The 21,159-nt window shown below is 42.8% G+C and overlaps 1 protein-coding gene across 2 annotated transcripts in view; it reads left to right on the top strand.

The window, feature by feature from the left end:
• Positions 1-5,734: 5,734 nt before the first annotated feature.
• The window catches only part of fam49a (family with sequence similarity 49 member A), a 33,140-nt gene continuing 17,715 nt past the window's right edge, over positions 5,735-21,159 (top strand). For both annotated transcript variants that reach the window (XM_085372101.1, XM_085372102.1), the window contains exon 1: positions 5,735-5,840. The gene's annotated coding sequence lies outside the window, so the exon portion shown is untranslated. The remainder of the gene's footprint in view (positions 5,841-21,159) is intronic.

Genomic DNA, 21,159 nt, shown 5'->3' with positions numbered 1-21,159 from the left:
TGGATGTACCGTGCCTCGTAAAATTAACACAGTCAATGAGTCTGCAGGAAATTTTGATAACGCCAAATAAAACTTAATAAAAAGAAAAAGGAAGGAGTTTCAGTCTCAGCGTCATCCCACAGTGTGTTGTGTGTCACATGTAATACCTGTGTTTGAAAATCTATTTGTCTCGAAAAGTGAACAATTAACAGGAAGCACCATCAAACCGCTCTTAGTGCAGCGAGGCAGTAGAGGCAGGAGTTTGATAACAAGCTTGAAAGAGACAGGCAGAGAGGTACGACCGAGGTGATTAGATCAATGCCCAGAAAGATCCAAAATCTGGAGAGCCTGCCAGATCTGAGGAGAGGCTGTTTGCTGTGAGTGTGTGTGTGTGTGTGTGTGTGTGTGTGTGTGTGTGTGTGTGTGTGTGTGTGTGTGTGTGTGTGTGTGTGCATACTCAGAGAGCAGAGGCCAATTAGTGTGACTGCACTATGAGGCACATGGCTGTTGCACAGAAGTGGAGCACTGAGGCACTGCACGCTCTAAGCACAGGCAGCATTCAAACAGCATTTCACTTCAAATAGCTGTGAGCTTGACAAGAGGGTGAAGCTTGTGTTTATGTTTGTGGGTTGTGTTGTTTTTTGCAGGGTTTTTTACCACTAAACACACAACATTCAGACAAGGTCACACTGGAGGAAGTCAAAAGAAAGAAAAGCAGGTTCCTGGGAGCATCTCGACCCAGCAAAGGGCCCCTCAGCAAGGCCAAGAGCTTCCCGTAGGCTGCAAGTCAGTGTTTGAGCCGACACGGGGGGTTGTGTGTATTATGGTTGTTATATCTTTGTAATTCTATGTTGTAATACATTCATGGATTTTGCATTTTGTTGTAGTTTTGGATCCAGTGTAATAACAATTCACTCAGCAAAACAGAAGTACAAACTTCTTGGATGGGCTGCACCACACAGCAGGACATACTGTTTATCTAGAAAGCAACCACCCACATGGATGAATTGTCAAAATATATAAATAAATAATTACAATACTATTAACTCAGTCTCAAGTGGTCATTATTGGAACTGCAGTTTATGGAACTGTAGCTGTGTTGTAGGCAGGATGTGGACTCGAACGGGACAAGAGGCAAAAGACTATAAAAACAAAACAGGAAGTAACTACACACAAAGACAAGACTGATGTGCAACACAGCAGGGTTAAGAAAACAAGACACTCAGGAGAATATACCAAACAACAAAAATAACCACTTACTGACACAAAGAACTAAGATTTTGCTTCATCTTTCAGCCTCGTCAGTTGCTGCTTTATTTCATATTTGGACATTTTGCAGTTTGAAGGTCTTGAGAAAGTCACAACAACACCTCAGTGACCTGTTCTACCGAAAGGCGGTCGGACGCGGTGCCATTTGCAGTCGGTTCATACTCACACCTGTACTGGCAGCATTTAGAGTCTAACCCGCACGAGTGGAAATGCTGACACAAAACCCGACATTTTGCATATCTCAGTGTTAAAGCATTTGGAAGGAAAGAACCAGGATTCAGACCAGTTAATTAGGCTAAGAATGCACTTAATGAGAGCAGATCAAATACACTTTTATTAGCTCTTTGTGTGAGAGGATTGCTGAACATCCAGAGAAACACACACACACACACACACGCACACACACACACACACACGCACACGCACACACGCACACACGCACACGCACACGCACACACACACACACGCACACGCACACGCACACACACACACGCACACACGCACGCGCGCGCGCGCGCACGCGCACGCACACACACACACACACACACACACACACACACAGCCCGTTAGCAGGACGGCTCTCAGTCTGGTGCAGGAGATGAAAGAGGAGATGTGAACTGTTCCTCTCTGTGAGACACCAAGGCCAACGTGAGAGGGGAGCACTAACACAGCATTGTTTTTGTGCTTGTTTCCAACCCCGGGGTGTGAATGTTAATGCTAGAATATTTTTTATGCTCTCAAAAAGCATCTGAAGCCAATTGCATTATGTCACCATATTAAGCTCATTTTGGGAGCAGATTAATGCAAAGCACAAGCAAGACTTGGGTGTCCTTGCTCAGGGCCACCGTTTGGCTCCAGCTTCCTACCTTCTCTCTTGTTTACCTGCTAATGGGCAGCTTTTTGTTATCACAGACAAACCATTGTAAAATATTTAGCAATTTGCTGTATCATGCCTCAAATAGCATGTAAAATAACAATGTCTGCTCCACAGAGGGTAGCACACCAGTTGTATTCTCAATCCCTGATGTCAATGCACAGGATCCTGCTCCGAGTAATACAGGACTGCATCTCATCCTGGTTCTGTCACCACTAAATTGAGATCACGCAGTTCTGGATAACATTTCACATCGATTTTGTAGCATCACAGCTGAATGACAGTGTCTGCCTTTGGCTCCTGTTAAATATGTATAAATTCTCCCTTTGAAGCGTGATTCTGCACCTGTAAGCCTGTGAAACAGCAGGAGACTGACAGCAAAAATTCATGAATCACCAGCCATGAAACACGATACTTGAAGAATAAAGCCGCAGCGCACCACATATGCACCTATACATTTATTACCTGCAATGCATCACTGATAAACATTACAGAGTTCCTCTTTGTGTCCAGATCAGTTGGTAACATGTGCACATGTAGCTGAGTGAGGACTGTAGGGAGCTGCTGCCACCCAGAGGTGAACTTTCTTATTATGTTTTGCAGCATTGTCCTCATGTAGTAAACCTAATAAAGTAATAAAGTATGTAAAGTATTTGCAACTGGGACTGTGGATGTGTGACCTCTACAGTTTTAATCTGTTAGTTATCTGATGTATGTGTGATGCTGCAATGACTACATGCATAAAGATTAAGTATGTACCAAGAATAATGTTGCTGATTTTTCTTTTTCTAAACTTTGCTTTGTATTATCCATATTTTATTTCATAAGTACTGAGACTATCTTTTCTTACGTTTGCATGCCAGAAAAACCATATGCATTTTATTTGGTGATTTTTAGTCATGAATAAGTTCATAAGTTCTGAAATCAAGCAGTTAATTAAATAACAAAATTGCAGCAAGTTGATCTTCAAAGCTAATTTTTTTTCATGATTTGAATATTTATATTACTTGCTGATGCTCTTTAATACACTCGTAGTCCATCTGTAACTGTGCATTTTCTAATTAAAGAATGCAATTATTAATGCAATGAATTTAAATGTGTTCAGTATTCATTCACTCTTGTCTGTTATAAATCTTACGGTGAGTAATTAGTCACTTTGTGACAGCTTTGCTCTTCTAGCATGAAATTAATAAAACAGCACCAGACCAACTAAATGTAAAGAAGCACAGAACAACTCTCATATGATGGAGCGAGCACATGAAACTCTGGAAGCCGAGATATTACTGGACAGACTACAGTAGAAGTACACATTAGCTTTGAAGTGATAGCTTTGACTGAGTTAATTTGGTCATTATCTGGAAAACTGAGAAAGGCAATGCATGATCCAGCTAGCCTGATTTGTTTTTGACTTTATTATTACTCTGTGACAGATTCAAGTGTTCAGTATGGCACTGATTTTTTTTTAATCTTTATCTTTTTTTCTTTTTTCTTTGTTATAGAGATTCCTGCACATGACACTGCCCACTGCATGCACTCTCAGTACAGATTTAATGCAGAGTGTGACTTTTAAACTGGAGCACCACTTTTACTGCTGCCAGCATCATGATAACGTAGCTAGAAATTGCCACAAGGTGGCAGTTTTGGACTGAACCTGAGAAATCTCAGCTTTTAATTTGTTCTCTTTGAGCATACAGCTTTTTACATTAGGAAGCTGCACTAATACCTTTGGTTAAAGACATAAATAGTTTGGGTGAAGCATAAAGTTAAAGTTAGTTGATCTGAAAAGTCAGCCTCAACATTTTAGTTTAAGCAAAGGATGGGAAGATCACACTCAGTCCAATCAGAAACAAGCTAGAGGGCGAAACTTACTCTTTAAATGATCAGTAGGAATCTCTTTAGAAAAGGAGCGCGATCGTTTCAGTGGCAGAAGTTTTCAACATTTAATTGGCCGTGAGTCATGTGGTCGTTTGTCCTGTTTGTGCTGACAGATGTTAGAAAAATTCAAACTCATTCAATTATGTTTAAAAGGATGTATTATAATAACTTTGTTTCTTCTAATGCAGCGCTCACTGAAAAACAGACTTTCATTAGCATAACATATATTACATTACTATATATCACATCTATATTATATCTATACATAGATACTGGGGCTGGTTCTGCCAGAGGTTCTTTCTGTTAAAAGGGACTTTTGCCAAGTGCTTACTCACACTATAAAGCATTTTGAGGCAACTGTCAGTGTGATTTGGCACCAAACTGAATTGAATATTATTGTATTTTCAAGCAATACTAGAAACCATGTCATTAGTTTTTGTTTTGTGCTTTGTCAACAGTTTGTTTAATTACATAAGGTTCAGAAAAACCAACCAGGATGCCTCGCTAATGTGCAAGTAGCAGTCTAATACAAAAGGCAGCATGACGTCTTGTATTCAATTTATCATTATGAACTATATAAGCAAAAATATATTAAATTAATTATGATTTAGTGTACAAATACATATTTCTTATTGCGAGATATGATTTTTAAATGTATTCAGTTAATTGCAGTAGCCTCTGCTCTTCCCCAGATTTGAGGTGTCGTCTCTGTAATGTTTCTTCCTGTCAGCTTAAGGTAGTGATACTTTCACTTTTCACGGCGTGCATAGAGTTACCAGAGGAACTATAACTCCATGAAAAGCAAGCAGTTGTGATAGAGGGATAATAAAAGTTCACTCTGTGCGTAGCTTCAGCCACAGTGCTGAGAACAATAAGCTTTCTCAAAAATCACACCAGCAGCAGCACGGGCAAGAAAGCATCTGTGAGCTCTATTTGGCCTTGCATTGGAAAGTGTCTGCTTTGATTGTAGAGCCTTGACATTTCTAAAGGCTGTGTGTGTGTGTGTGTGTGTGTGTGTGTGTGTGTGTGTGTGTGTGTGTGTGTGTGTCTGTTATTTGCCTGAACCAAGAAAGTGTCCCTGTTCGAAAAGCAAAGCAATGTTCAAATGTTTCTTGTCCAGCAATGTGAGATCCAATTTGTAAACTATTGCTTGCTTAGATAGATTCCCAACCCAAGAGATAAGTCCTACAAATTCAAAAGAGCTCAAACTTGCCTTATTTTGGAATTTAACTTTTAATTATTATCCTTCTCTGTGCGTTTTTTTCCGCCAAATAACTCATTAATGTTCTTCCTAGTTTACTGTCATCGATGTGAAATAAATCAAGAAATCCTTATGAGTCATCAAAAAAGCTGACGATTTAATCTGTACATTTCAACACACTGAGAATATGTAAAACAGACAAATCGCATTATGTCGTAGCCTGATTTGTCTGTTTTAAACTTACCTGAATGCATAAACCTTTATGTTTAATGAATGATAAAACATATAAAGCTTATTATATTTTCATCGTGAACTTTCAGTTTGAGACAGAAAAGCTCTGCCAGGCACTGTGGAGGCTAAATAATTTCCCGCATAATCATTGGATATTAAAAAGAAGAAAAGAGTGAATTTAATTGGCTTCTCTCGTACTGTCCCTAATATCGACCAATCGAAACGGGAGTGGGCGTGGCTTGAAACCGGACTTTCTTCATGGCTTTTCTGCTGGCAGAGGGAGGGGTGATGAGAGTGTTGTTTTCTGTTGCTGCCGGGAACACACAGAGCTGCCAAGGTCGGTGAAAGTACTGCACACAGCCAGGCTTCGGTGCTGAGCTCCTGTAGACTCCTACACCGACAGACATACCGGTGAGTTTTGAGGTTTGCGCAACTTCGATTCGTGTTTTGCCGGCCGCAAAGATGGTGGGGTCTGTGGGTTAACTTTACTTGGTGTCTTGCCAAAATGTGTACCCGTACAAATCGGGGACTGTCAAACGAGTTCACATGGAGTAATGGGGAGCAGGCGGAGGAAGCGCCAACTTGCTAGCTAATATTAGCTCCTGAAATGAGTTACGTGGTAGCGTAATTGTTGTACTAAGTCTTATCTGCCCGCGGTTTTGTTCTGTTGATATTCACATATGTTGTGATTTCTTTTCCGAGGTTTACTTAGTGGTGCTAGCTTCACGGTCCGGTTAGCCCACAAACTTAGCTCGGGACTGCTGGAGGCGTTAAATTCGAGCCACACTGCTCTTGTTTTCCCGTTGTTGATTTATAGAAACGCATTGTTTTTGCTCTATTTTGATAGCAGATATATGTTAGAACCCGGTTCGGTGAAAAGTTATAACAGTTTAACAACTATCTCCGTCTGAAATCACTGCTGTGTAGACACCGCTGCAGACTGATAACAGTGTCCGGTTCATCCTCAGGCAGGTGGTTGGATTAAATGATTTCCTTTCTACTGCTGTAATTTCTGACTGATTGCTGCCTCTTGAACTGGCAGAGGGGGAAAGGCGGTTATAATGTATTTGTGGCCTCAGTCTGCAGCTGATAAAAGTAGCTGTTTGTGCGTCCCGACGTGATCTACAATGTGGAGCTCTGCGTCGGCCCTCCGGGTGTTATTCCAGGCTATACTTTATTATTTCCTATTACAACAACAACACACCCCCGCCCCTGGTTCATTCAGCCCAGTACCTCCATCCGTTGCAGTGCTGCCATGTAGGTGGTGGAATCTAGATTCGCTGTGCCTTGCCAGAGGAATTAACCAAACATAGTCCAAGAGCCGGGTGCAAATTTGTTCACAGCCTGCAGCACAGGCAGACTGACAGACTTGTCTTGACTCAAATCTCTCAATTTGAAAACCACCTTGATATGCAAATTTTTTTAGGCAATAAGAGGAATGTGCCCATCAAGGCCCTGGTGTACTGAAATGGCGCTCTTTTGTTCAAGAGGACATACAGCAACAGCTGCACTTCCCAAGTGTGTGTGTGTGTGTGTGTGTGTGTGTGTGTGTGTGTGTGTGTGTGTGTGTGTGTGTGTGTGTGTGTAATTGCAGCGTTTCTGGAATGCTGGTTAACACTTCAGAGTTCTGCATGTTAGACAATAGCTGGTGTGAATGAACCTGATCTCACATGAAGGAAGTTGAAATGCTTTGCATGTTATTTGCATGGCCAAGCAGAACTAGTAGTGGTGTTCACACTGAAACCGTGGAGATGTGCTCGGACACGCAGAGTCATACATGCTGCAGCATTTAAGCCAGTTCTGTTTGACTTTATTAGACTTTTGGTCCAATAAGAGGTCCTCTGCACTACTGGGAAGGACCTTTGTTAAATATTCTTATGAATGCATATTGTTCTAGTGACCTGTGATGCATGCTGTGTTCTGTACACTGGGTGTGACAAGAACGAAACTATCTACCTTTGTTTCAACAATGTGGCTAAAGTAACTGAAGTATCAGTTTATATTTGTTTGCCTGTGGTTGCTGTAAACCATTCCACATATTCCAACATTCCCAGCTAAAACGAGAACACGAGCAAAAAACGTGTCAGACTTTAAAAATTAGGCATGGCACAATTTGAATGGCGTGTCCAGCACTCTGCTCGCCCATCGTCCTGTCAGAAAGCTGCCAGATATCAGTTGAAAGTCTCGTAGTTCTGCGCTCTCACTGCTCAAGGTTTTCTTTGCAACAGAAAAACAGGATATGGTATCTCACACCCTGTCGAACAGTGGCATATTTGTACTTTGTGGTTTTTCAACCTGCTGTTGCATTACAGGTTGCCTGAGGGAAGCACATGGTGTAACACTGTGTAACACTTGCTGTACGTCACAGCTTGGGAAGACTTTTTTTAATCAGTTCCACTGTGAGATGCTTTGTAACATGACAATAAAGATGCTTAAAGATGTCTGTTTCCTATTCCTTTAACAACAAAACAGAAACTGTCAGTGTCAAGCTAGCCCAAACTTGCATGTTAGTTTTGATAAAACATTATCTTTATGTTGAGTGTGAACTGCTGTGATTGCACAGGGGAGCCGCTGGTGCCGCCCTGGCAGCCATTCTGCTCATAGAGTGAAGCAGCAGCTTTACTGAAGAGCGCCACGTTAGCCTGTCATGGGCTGTTTCAAAGGTAATGTGGTATTTGCAGTTTTTGCTGCTCTCAGACTTCAAATGAAACTGCTCACAGCAGCAATTTTTTGTTTGCCCGAGTCCAGCTATGAATCACAAGTCGCTTTGTGATACGACATGAGAAATCCCAAAGGATTTCCTGCTAGCGCTGCACCATTGCCAAGTCCAATATCTTGAGGCTTAAGCTGTGCAAGCGGTGGGAAGTCTTGTCGTGTCATTATTTCACCGTCGACGCCAGCCGAGGCCAGCCTGCAGCTTCTGCAGACTGTCTGGCACATTTTATTTATGCATGGCACATTTTGGGCAAAATGATGCTTCTTCTTTCTGTGTTCATTTAGCAATGTGGGCCGTTACTGATGTATGTGCGGAATGGAAATAGTATATTTGCATAAAGTACGTTAGAGAAGTCAAACATGAGGGCTTTTGGCAGTTATAATAGTTTGAATGTGTACTTCCTTTTAGGATAAGAAAGGATTTGTGTTAGAGTTGTTAAAGTCATGATTTCATTCAGACTGAACACGCTGGCTAAGAGCTCTCCTCCTGTTATCAGCAGCTAGTCATCCAGTTTGCTGCGGACCATCCGCCACTGCTGACTCAGCCAATGCTGCCATCTGGGCTGGAAGAGAAAACAGGACAGATTTCTCCCTGGCTCCAGAGCCTCGGATGCTCAGCTAACAGGTTCTGTGTGTTTGTGTAGCTGTTTTCATATATGAGCTGCAGCTTTGAACTTTGTTTAAAAAGACATTTCCAGCAAAGGTGCAGAATGTTAGATGCAGTTTGGTAACAAAAGTTACCGTCCAATCCAGACGTGCAACATTTTTACCTTGATCATTTGAAGTGTCAGTGTTTCCCCTCAAAGGTGCTCGATGCTTTATTTTTCCAGCATTTTGAGACCTCATAAGTTTAGGGGTACAAGAGTTGTACAAAAAGCGTGTTTGATCCAAGACGAGTGAGTTGTGTGTGGACATCTGCGTGAGAGGTCTGCAGATAATAGATTTGTATTCTGGGTTTTTCTGGGATCTAAGTTGATGTTTGGGGGTGGCTGTGCATGTGGCTGTGCATGTGGCCATGTTTGGTGCAACAGAAATCAACCTTTGTTGCATTTTATTTTATTTCTAGCCCCCTTTTTTTCTTTTTAAGCTACAGTATATTTTGTGTTTGAGTAAAATAGACCCCGCTCTGAAAACACAGCTGGAAGGCGTGTTTCTTTCCTCTATGCAGATAAAACTGCGATGTTTTCGGAATGTTCTCGGAGGAAAAAATTTGTTGTTTTGCTCAGAATAATTTCTTCTGCTGCTTTTATGTTTAGTTTTTTTATATTAATTAAAATCTGGCTGTGATTAGCAAAGGCCCACCCACCCTTCTGTTTTCAAGGAAGTGAGCTAAAATGCCTTCAGCTGGGGGTTGTCACCAAGGCCCAGCAATAGCTGAAGAAGGACCATGAGCTGCTCTCGAGTCCAAGAATAAAACTACCTTTGTATGGAAAGCAAAGGTGGCTGAGTATGATTGGCTGTGTCAGTTTTGGGGCCCTGGTTCTGTGCACGTTTGCTTTCTGTCACACTGCCTCCATCTACTGCAACACCTTAATAAACCAGAGCCGTTCCCAGTGTTATCCATGACACCCGTGCTTTTACTGCAGTGACAACAATAAATGTCTGCTGTTAATTAAGGTGATCATTTCAGCTTTAATTGAGTGCTTACTGAAACAATGAGCCTTTCAGGCTCTCAGTCTGGCTGAGCAAGACAAATAAATCCTAACTGTTAGGACAGCTTATTCTCTTAAAAGCTTAAAATGTTTTTGAAGCCTAATCCTCCAACATTTAGTGTTCACCGCGAATATTGTTCTTAAGCCTCCTGGTTATATTACTCTGGTTATTTGTGTGTACTAGACCGTGGCCGTCCTGCCGTAGTTCCTGTTTTACACCGAACTACCCGTCTGTGTGTCTTTATCTGTCTGTGTGTGCGCAAATACGTGTGTGTACAACCGTTCTGCCTCATGACCCTGCACACTTCCCACTCACGTTTCACTTTTTCTGCTTGCATCCTGTCAGCGTGACAGCAGCTCTCTGGCTGTTTGCTGCAGTTTCGCTGCTCTGTGTCGCTGTTGTTCAGAGCCGTGGTCGTGATGGTCACCTCCGTTTATCTCGGCTGCTCGTGTGTTACTGTTAGTAGTCATTTTTTGGTTTGGTGTGCTGTTGTACTGGGAACGCAGACTCCCAATTGGCTGTTTTGAAGTTTACTATATAATAGGAAACTTTTTTTAGTCAATGACATGATTTGAATTCATCCGCTTTTATAACCACAAACTGTCTCACATGGCCTAATAACACAGCAATAGTTGGTTTTGTGGTTTGTTTGTTTTTTACATAATTATTTCAGTTTGTTTCGGTTGCTTTGGTTGTTGTTCAGGTTTTGCTACTTTGTAACCAACCTGAGATTCATTCTTATGAGGTCTGCGTTATGTCTGGTATTAACATGTTTCTGAAGCCCAAGTCGTTATACAAGTGCTTATTTCAAATTACTTACAACAGTTTGCACAAAATTGCTTTGGCAGTTCACTTGGTTCCAAATGCCGAAAGCATCATTTTTTCTGGGCCAGTGGAAAATTGGAACGCTTTGGAAGAGCAGCTCACAGTTCAGAAACTACAAGATAAGAGTCAGACTGAGCTGTGGGTGACAGTCGTTGTAGGGAGGCGTGTGAGGGATCAGCCAACTACACGCTTAACCTTTGTCACCTGTGATTGTTGGCAGCTGAGATGCTGCTTTGTGAAGCCTTGTTAATTGTCGTTGTTGTACAACACTGGTTTACTGGGGGCTTTATTATAGCCACCTGTCCCTGCTCTCTGCTGGAGACTGCAGCTCCCTTATCTCCACACTAACGACTGTAATAAATGTTGAAAATGAGCAAAGATTAAGTGCTGCGTCTCAGGATTGTTTGGCTGTGTCAGAATAAACGGAGCCACAGGAATCACTACACTGAACATGAAGCTAGCTGGTGCTAGCCTTGCTCATGTTAGCTACTTACTGTTGAAGCAGTCGATTAGTCTACACTTCTGTTTGTGTTTAGCTGGTCAGGAAAGTCCGTCGTTCTCCCGTGGACTCGGTCACACATGTCAGTGTCCTGAGTGGGGCGACAGTTTGGAGCGTCTGGAGCTTAACACAGTTTTGTCCTTGTAGGCTTGATCACACTGACTACTGCAGGTTTTATTCTTACTATAACTGCAAGCTTGATAAAAGTACAACAGACATGAGTACTTGTCCACAGCAAAGAATAATCCAAGCCTTGCCCTTCTTGCTCTTCTTGCATCAGTTATCCTTCACAGCTCACTGAGCTCAGCTGTTGTTCAGCAGCTCCCTCAGTGTTGGTGAAAATGAGACCGTTAGGATTTGCCAAGTTCTCCAGTTTACTGTAATTTCATAATTCCCGCCGGGCTTGGTGATAACCACTGCATATGTGGAAGACCCCACAGCAACGTCCGTGTTGGAAATGTCAAACTCTCATAGATATGTTCCCTGCTCCTAGCACATTAAACTTTAATAACTGACTGTCGACATGCAGCCTGATATTAACTGGTGCCTGTGCAGTGATTAATGTCATTTGATCCAGTTGTCACTGGTGTTTATGTTGTTGCTCGTGGGTGTAAAAGTGTAATTATATTTGTGTTCGGTTCCGTAGAGGCGATCACCATTTAACACTAAACGCTGTCAGCCTTCTGCTACGGGGTGTCATGCTTCCTAGTCCATGTGGTGCAAGACACTTTTCTTTGTAAGCATAATTCTGCAGCGAGATGAACCGAAGGATGGAGTGGGGGGAAAAACAGGAAACATGGGAAACAAGGTCAGGGTAGCAAACAGTCCAGCCGGCTGGGAATCAAACTGGACTCACTGCTCAGATACACAACACATTATTTCTGACTTTATAATATCTATAACTTTGATTAGCCAGCTGTGCCACAACACTTGTTGTTCTGGATTTGGACGACTCTGAGAAGGATCAGAGCCTGTGCACAGTCACCGATCTCAGCAGGAACCCCGAAACTCAGAGTTTATTATTCATGACCCTTCTCACCCTGGACACAGTCTGTTTGACCTGCTCCCCTCAGGCAGGAGGCTCCGGTCCATTCGCACCAGAACCTCTCGCCATAAGAACAGTTTCTTCCCCTCTGCTGTTGGACTCATGAACAATAACCATATGACTGTTCCCACCCCTAACACATGACCCTACGCTGTGTTCACTGCATCATTCCATGTTTGGCACTGATCACCACCTGCACTCATGTATATATCTTTCCACGTAGCACTCATAATTCTTATTCTCATGTATATATCTCATGTATATCTCATGCACATATCTTTCTACGTAGCACTTTTAATTCTTATCCCTACTTTTATTTTTTCATGTCTATTTAAGTGCTATTTATGACACTATGTTTTGCACTGAAGCACCGCAGCAATTTCCTAATGTTGTAAACCTGCTCAACATTTGGCAATAAACCCCTTTCTGATTCTGATTCTGATTCTGATGACAAGCTAAAAGTGTGTGAGGGCGGGAATGGGTGGCTGTCGTGCTTTACAGTGAAGGTTGTAAAACTAGTGGGCGAGATCTAACCAGCAGCAGCTTGGGGGGGGGGGCTGCAGGCTTAAACTCTGACCCCGATTACTGTATGTTGGGATTGTGATGATTAATGTTGATTATTAATCTTGATAATTTGATTTTGTAATTACTTTGAATTCCCGACAGAGGGTGTTACAGGAAAAAATCGACTTTCTGTGACGTACTGCAGCCCTGCCAAACCACAATAAACAGCTATTATCATCATTTCATTTGCTGTGTGTGATGCATCACTAATGATTGATGCGCTGTGAACAATATGTTTCCCAAGTCTTAACTGCTCATTTCGACCACTTTTGATTTTCTTGAGCAGAAATTTCCATTACAGAATATTGTACTGCAAACAAAAAGGGGAAAGTTGATCATTTAAAATATTTATACAAAAATGACCTTTCAGTACTTTATGATCTAGATCAATGAGAAACCCTGGATTTACACTGTGCACACACACAGAAGCAGTTTGGGCCGTAACAGCGTGTAAGTAAGATACAGAGGAAAGACCTATATTTATTTCTTGAGAATAAATCAATGTGAGATTGCTGTAGCAGCAACAATGGCTGCCCCGTGGTGTGCCTGGGTCAGGCCAGCAGACCAGGGAGCTGCAAGTGTCCTCGCAGAACGCTTTGACGCGATGACACCGGCCCTCACAGCAGTGTTTATGGAAAGCCTTAAATAGGTTCGTTTTCATAAGCAGCACCTCGCTCTGTTTTTACAGAACTTACTTTGAGAGCGTTTCTCTAAGCTGTGAACAGCAATCTCATCTGTGGGTGTACTGAAAATGCAAAGAGTTAATAAGAAGAAAAATATGTTATTGGAGTGATGAAGGGGAAAGAAGCACTGGCTGCCGGGCCTCACTGGTAGAGAGCAAATACAGAAATGAGCAAAAGGCTGTGTTTGACCAGCATGTGAAACAGATTGATGTGGATATTGCATTGTTTTTTAATGCTAATTAAAAGTGTCCTGTTTTCATATGTAACTGACGGATTGCGAGTCTCCTTATCAAGCTGTTTTCCCTGACCCTGTCTCCTTTGAATGCATGTTTGCTTGACTTGTCTGAAGTATCTGCATGTCTACTGATGTCATGACCTTAAGGCAAGTCTGTTAATGTAATGCTTCAGTGAATGTAACATAGCTCTCAGAGAAGTGCCTGCATCCATATGATACCTGCAGTGACGCTAACCATATGCTAGCTAACCTTTGTGGTAAAATTAGTTTTGTTTAGCAATCGTGTGTTAATTACGTTAATTACTCAGCCACCTTCATCTGTGTGGTCATACTGGGAGTGCAGAATTATTAGGCAAGTTGTATTTCTGAGGAATAATGTTATTATTGAACAACAACCATGTTCTCAATGAACCCAAAAAACTCATTAATATCAAAGCTGAATGTTTGTGGAAGTAGTTTTTAGTTTGTTTTTAGTTTTAGCTATTTTAGGGGGATATCTGTGTGTGCAGGTGACTATTACTGTGCATAATTATTAGGCAACTTAACAAAAAACAAATATATACCCATTTCAATTATTTCTTTTTACCAGTGACACCAATATAACATCTCCACATTCACAAATATACATTTCTGACATTCAAAAACAACAACAAATCAGCGACCAATATAGCCACCTTTCTTTGCAAGGACACTCAAAAGCCTGCCATCCATGGATTCTGTCAGTGTTTTGATCTGTTCACCATCAACATTGCGTGCAGCAGCAACCACAGCCTCCCAGACACTGTTCAGAGAGGTGTACTGTTTTCCCTCCTTGTAAATCTCACATTTGATGATGGACCACAGGTTCTCAATGGGGTTCAGATCAGGTGAACAAGGAGGCCATGTCATTAGTTCTTCTTCTTTTATACCCTTTCTTGCCAGCCACGCTGTGGAGTACTTGGACGCGTGTGACGGAGCATTGTCCTGCATGAAAATCATGTTTGTCTTGAAGGATGCAGACTTCTTCCTGTACCACTGCTTGAAGAAGGTGTCTTCCAGAAACTGGCAGTAGGACTGGGAGTTGAGCTTGACTCCATCCTCAACCCGAAAAGGCCCCACAAGCTCATCTTTGATGATACCAGCCCAAACCAGTACTCCACCTCCACCTTGCTGGCGTCTGAGTCGGACTGGAGCTCTCTGCCCTTTACCAATCCAGCCACGGGCCCATCCATCTGGCCCATCAAGACTCACTCTCATTTCATCAGTCCATAAAACCTTAGAAAAACCAGTCTTGAGATATTTCTTGGCCCAGTCTTGACGTTTCAGCTTGTGTGTCTTGTTCAGTGGTGGTCGTCTTTCAGCCTTTCTTACCTTGGCCATGTCTCTGAGTATTGCACACCTTGTGCTTTTGGGCACTCCAGTGATGTTGCAGCTCTGAAATATGGCCAAACTGGTGGCAAGTGGCATCTTGGCAGCTGCACGCTTGACTTTTCTCAGTTCATGGGCAGTTATTTTGCACCTTGGTTTTTCCACACGCTTCTTGCGACCCTGTTGACTATTTTGAATGAAACGCTTGATTGTTCGATGATCACGCTTCAGAAGCTTTGCAATTTTGAGACTGCTGCATCCCTCTGCAAGATATCTCACTATTTTTGACTTTTCTGAGCCTGTCAAGTCCTTCTTTTGACCCATTTTGCCAAAGGAAAGGACGTTGCCTAATAATTATGCACACCTGATATAGGGTGTTGATGTCATCAGACCACACCCCTTCTCATTACAGAGATGCACATCACCTAATATGCTTAATTGACAGTAGGCTTTCAAGCCTATACAGCAGGGGTGTCAAACTCAAATACACAGTGGGCCAAAATTCAAAACTGGAACAAAGTCGCGGGCTAACATTAATATTTATTGGAAAAAAAAATCTTCCTCCAGATATGAGAATGAATCTTTTCTTATGGACTCAAACACGTTTTGCTGAAAAACTGAATATGGAACAAGCAAAGCTTAATCCTAAACAATATATATATTAGCTGTATAATACCAGTAGGCCAGCTCTAATAGTCATTTGGCACGGCTTCGCGGGCCAAATGTAATTAGGCTGCGGGCCAAATTTGGCCCGCGGGCCAGAGTTTGACACCTATGCTATACAGCTTGGAGTAAGACAACATGCATGAAGAGGATGATGTGGACAAAATACTCATTTGCCTAATAATTCTGCACTCCCTGTAGATGAAGGTGGCAGATCTCTTTTGCAACCACAGGAGCATTCAGAAGAATCTCTAGAATAAATAAACAACCTGCATATTTGGATGATCTTGATAAGTCCTCGAAGGCCGATTGTTTGGTTTTTGTTTTGTGGCTGTCTTGTTTTCATATTTACCTGACAGACACAGGTGCCAGTCTCCTTATCCAGCTGTCAAAAAGTTTTTCCCTCTCTTAGAATAAGAACTTCTTTATCTGGAGTATCTGAAGTATCATCAAGTCACAGTCTACTGATGTCATTGCTTCAAGGCAGTCTGTGGCAGTAGCACATCTATCTGAGTATGTTAAGACAACCTTGCTGCCTCTGTAGCTCTCAGAGAAAGGGCATGTGTTGAGGAAGTTAGCTTGATGCATTCACATTCATATTTGCTAGCGCTGGTTTCACACACAGACATGGTTCCCTTTGTATCTACATTGCTGTTGACAAGCAGGGCTGGGCAGAACAGAAGTGGCATTGAACAGAAACGTAGGAGGAATTTTTACGCCTGGAGTCCCGCGCTACGCAGCACTAGCTGCTAGCAGCCAGCGACTCTGCCTCCCCCTGCTCTCCGAATACCAGCCTCCTGCTTCTGCTTTCCCACTTGCTCGTTTTCTTCGAGTCTTTTCCTCCGTTTATTGTTCTCCTCATGCACTCTTAAACGCCTTGGCAGTCTCTCCCTCCATCTATCCCACTCTCAGCACTGACAGAGGCCTCTCTGAGATGTTTACTATGTCCGCAGACACCCCTCCCCCCGTCACCCCTCCTACTCACCGAACAGAATAACGGTCACTGTGACTTTTTTGTCTGTTTATTATCTTCGTCTCTCTTCATCTGCCTGCAGATGTTAGAGGAGGGATAGTGGTGAGTTTGTATGGAGCGAGTGTAAAATGACCCAGCTGGCTGAACCAGAGGGCATACAGAGCCGAGAGCAGCCGCTGAGGAGGCTCAGCTCTGTGCTCCGGTGACAGCGAGCTGGAGCGCGTAGCCGTTTGTCAGATATGAGATGTACTGTTTCTGAGTGAGAGCCTTTCAAAGAGCAGCACAAGTACTCAAAAGTGAACTGTGCTCGATGCCTGACTCCCGGCTGCTGAAGAGTTCTTCAGTGTGCAGAGAGCCTCCAGAGTGTGGTTAGCAGAGCAAAACAGTTGAACCCTGTGCTGGTATGTGAAGCAGGCTGTGAGAGGGGAGGATAAAGAGCAAGGCTGCCATTGTGGTGGTGCTAGGCAGGTTTCCCCTTCTCCACCCAGCCCACCCTCTTCCCTGCCTGCCTGCCTTCCTCCCAACAGCACCCCCACCCCCCAGCCCATGTCCATATTAGGGCAAAACTCAGCCAACCTCCCCTTGAGCTGAGCTCAACCCCCTCCAAAATGCCCCGCTGTCACATTTGCTCCAGCAAAGGGCGCCTGAGGGAGACACAGCTCCCCTAACCCAGTTTGAAGGCCTGTTTTCCTCGCCAGTCAAAACAGCCGAGGGATTTTAAAAATGGATGCAGAGAGCCAAGCTGGTGTGTTCGAATGTGCTTTTATTTTGGAGGAGCTACAGTTAATGGGCTTAACTTGAGCAGTTTTTGACCATATGCCACTTAGTGACCCCCTCCCCCCCAAAAGGGCTCATTACTTAAGTTCATACTGTACATCAGTGTGTGTAACATTTAATCATTGTTGTGTACTGATCCTACTGTCAGACAGCACACAGCCTAAAAGCATACAGTAGGCATTGGGACTGTTATGGTTTTTTCTTTGCTGCTCTAAAGAGGTAGCGACAAACTGAGCTTCAGACTGAACTATGAACTATTCTTAGTGTTGAGCCCCCAGTTTCTGTTGTTTGTGTGCTGTGCTGACACTCGGTGCCAGCTTTGTAGTGAATGCTGCTCGAGAAGGACGGGGCGCAGAGCAAAAGATGTCGTTACTCTAAAACCACTTTGGATTACGCTGGTAGTGACAGACACCAGTTAAACAACTGGTTTATGCTTGTCAGACATTTTCCTAGAGATTCCTAAACACAAGTTATTTCGGGGCATTGGTGTTGATTTTGGTTTCCTGTGGTTTATACAGAGAGGAAACGGTTTACTTCGCAGAGCTGGCTTTGGCACAGAAACCTTTTAAACTTAAAATATTTGTTTCCTTGCAGCCGCGCCAGCCAATCGCACACGAACACACAGGTTGGGCACACGCAGGCCAAGAAAAATGGGCGCGTCCGTGTCGTAACTGGCACGATGCTGTTTCTTTCCAGGTTTCCAAAAGACGGTTCAGGTGTCACAGCTCTCGATCCACAGCGGGCAGGTTTCCTGGGAACTCGTTATAATAACAGTCAGTTAATTAAACTGGTGCTAAAACTTCTTTTTTGTGAAGAATCAATATAATCATTAATCGCTACAGATAATTGGCCAATCATTGGTTGAAAGCGTTTGTCTGGATGGTTATTGTAAACTTGAAACTGCTCTGTTGTTTTGTAAATGGTTAACTGGTCTAGGGCTGGGCGATATATCGAGTTTTTAAAAAATATCGATATATTTTCATACGAGATATAAGATGTGACAATATCGTTTATATCGATATAGTCTATGTTACGTTATAATTATACTTGTGGAGCCGCAGGTTTGCCTCTCTTTCGTCCACTTTTGTCTCTACGCAACGTTACTCAGCCTCGCCTCTCCTGCACTGAACACAACTCCCCCATAGCTTCACCTGCAGGCAATGACAAGATGAAAGCGGAAAATCTCCGTTAGCGAGTTACCGTGCGTGGGGCTGGATGGCGTCAACGTGTTAGCGAGCTAACCGCGCTAACGACATGCAGCCCAGAGGGGCTGCACGGCCTAAAATCCTTTCCTTTTCTCAAAAATCGACAGTGCGCCTTATGTATGAATTCTGGTTGTGCTTACTGACCGCGAACCGATTTTATGTGGAACACGGCACTCAGCAATCTGTCAAAAAATGTTTTAATATGACTTTGCTAAGCTACGGAGCTGCAGCGCTTGATGGATTGTCGGAGAATTACGGCTACAGAGGAGGAGCCTCGCGGAGTGATACGTACTGTGTGTGTATAAGGATGGCACCTGTTCAGAGACGTGGTGCAGCTGTGAAATCTGTCTCTTTGTTATTATGCTCAGCGTCTATTAGTTTACATTTTGACTGCACAATTGTGAGCTTTTTGTTATGCACAAAAACAACATTGTTTTCTTTTATTTATGGACCATGATTATTTAATATATGCTGATAATTTATTTTTGAGTAATATCTACGCTGTATGTAAATAAAAGTGCCCGTGTGACATCTGGGACACAGTGTGACTAAGAATTCTCTTTTTGTTCTTAACTTATGGCTTAAAAAAAAAAAAATCGAGATATATATCTTATATCGCCATCCAGCTAAAAAATATCGAGATATGAATTTTGGGTCATATCGCCCAGCCCTAAACTGGTCTTTAATGTGCTTACAAGTGGGCAAGCATACCCGAGGACTCACTGTCTATTTTTGGTTTTACTTTTGTGTGCTTTCACAAGCTATTCGCTTAAGTTTAGTTGTATATGTACAACCAATCACGGCAGATGGCCCCGCCCCTCCCTGAGCCTGGTTCTGCTGGAGGTTTCTTCCTGTTAAAAGGAAGTTTTTCCTTCCCACTGTCGCCAAAGTGCTGCTCATAGGGGGTCATATGATTGGTGGGTTTTTCTCTGTATGTATTATTGTAGGGTCGGCCTTACAGTATAAAGGTCCTTGAGGCGACTGCTGTTGTGATTTGGCGCTGTATAAATAAAACTGTTCTAGGACCAGTACCAAGACTTTAACGTGTCATGCAGCCCTGTCATGTGTTTCAATGTAGCTTCTAATTGGACTTTGTTAGGCTATAAATTTGTAATGATGTGGTTATTTATAATAATTAATACCTCATGCTACTGAAAATAATGGAAAGGGATTATTGTGTTTATTTTATTATTATGTGTTCGTTCTTGATCTGTAACAGCACTTTGGGCAGATTTTCCTAAAACGTGTCTCGTGCTGCATCGTTCGCTCAAATCGAGACAATATTCAGAGGAAAGTTTCTTTTCAACAGATATTTATTGCGTTGTCTTACAAGAGCTCTGTGGCTGATTCCTTGCCAGAGCGGCTTGCAGATAATCTCCCAGACGTAGCCAGAGTGTACGAGCGTTTGGCTACTGCTCATTTTCCTTCATCTGGGAATTATTTGAACAGCACCACAAGCTTTTTAGAAATATTTTTATTTATCCATTTATTCTTTTTACTTAACGTGAAGATCATCTTATCAGCCTGTGCTGATGTTCCAGGTTCTATGTTTTACCAGCGTCACCATTTAATGTGCAGGAAAATATTTCCCCCGTTTAACGTCGTCGGCTCAGATGCTCACGAGCCTGTGACGAATCAAACGGGAACCACATTCCACAGAGTGCAGAGCAGGTTCAGCGAGCCGTTTCCAGCATCAGTACAGCACTTCCTCCTCCCCCACATATTACTTGTACGTATAATAACCATCAGTCTATAATGTTAGCACTCACCGCTGCATGCTAACCATGCTGATTGTGTTGGTAGATGTTGTGCTGATCTGATTATTCAGTTATGAAGTGATTTGAAGAAACAGAACATGATGCGATTTCATGAGATTTTTGTTTTTACCAGCATGTTGACGAGGACCTGCTCTGTTTACCAGAAGACCAAAGCTGATTATTGTGCTGCTACACGCATGAAATTGTGCATGAGAACAAAGGAACTGCAGACAGTTCCCACACGCTTCAGCACCTGCTCCGTCACTTGAGGTTTTTCTGTCATACCGAGCAGACTGACATGTTTCCTGTGTAACAGTTAGCACTCGATGAATGAAAGGCCTCGTTTGCATTAGTGTGAATGCAAACTGTCTCCTGTGGGGCTTTTTATAAACATGTATAATTACATATTTCTAAATACATTTTTTAATTGTACTGTTTTGATGGTGAGTTGGTATCAAAGGCCAGTGAGTTTCTAACAAACATGGAGTTAATGTGGAAAAGAACAAAATCAGGTCCGCAGTGGCAGAGCTCACCGTTCTGATTCGTGACCCTTTCATAGGCTGTTGCCATGCAGAAAGGACGCAAGACGCTCCAGACAGACACACACGTACTCATGGGAGGGCTGTAGTCTTCCAGCCCGTTGAACTTTGTTTGAACCCTGAGAGAACGTCCATCCTCTCCACATCATGAACTTAGCCTGCTGTGTCATCTATCACACGTGTACGTGCATTTCATTTATCACCTGGTTGGAAAACGTGTTTCCGACGTGGTCTCACGTGGGACTTGTGC

This window comes from Diplotaxodon limnothrissa, linkage group LG15, assembly GCF_057381915.1.
Source record: "Diplotaxodon limnothrissa isolate DT_005_m linkage group LG15, D_limnothrissa_male_GT1.1, whole genome shotgun sequence".
Taxonomy (NCBI): Eukaryota; Metazoa; Chordata; class Actinopteri; order Cichliformes; family Cichlidae; genus Diplotaxodon; species Diplotaxodon limnothrissa.
This window is presented reverse-complemented; position numbering and strand designations above follow the sequence as displayed.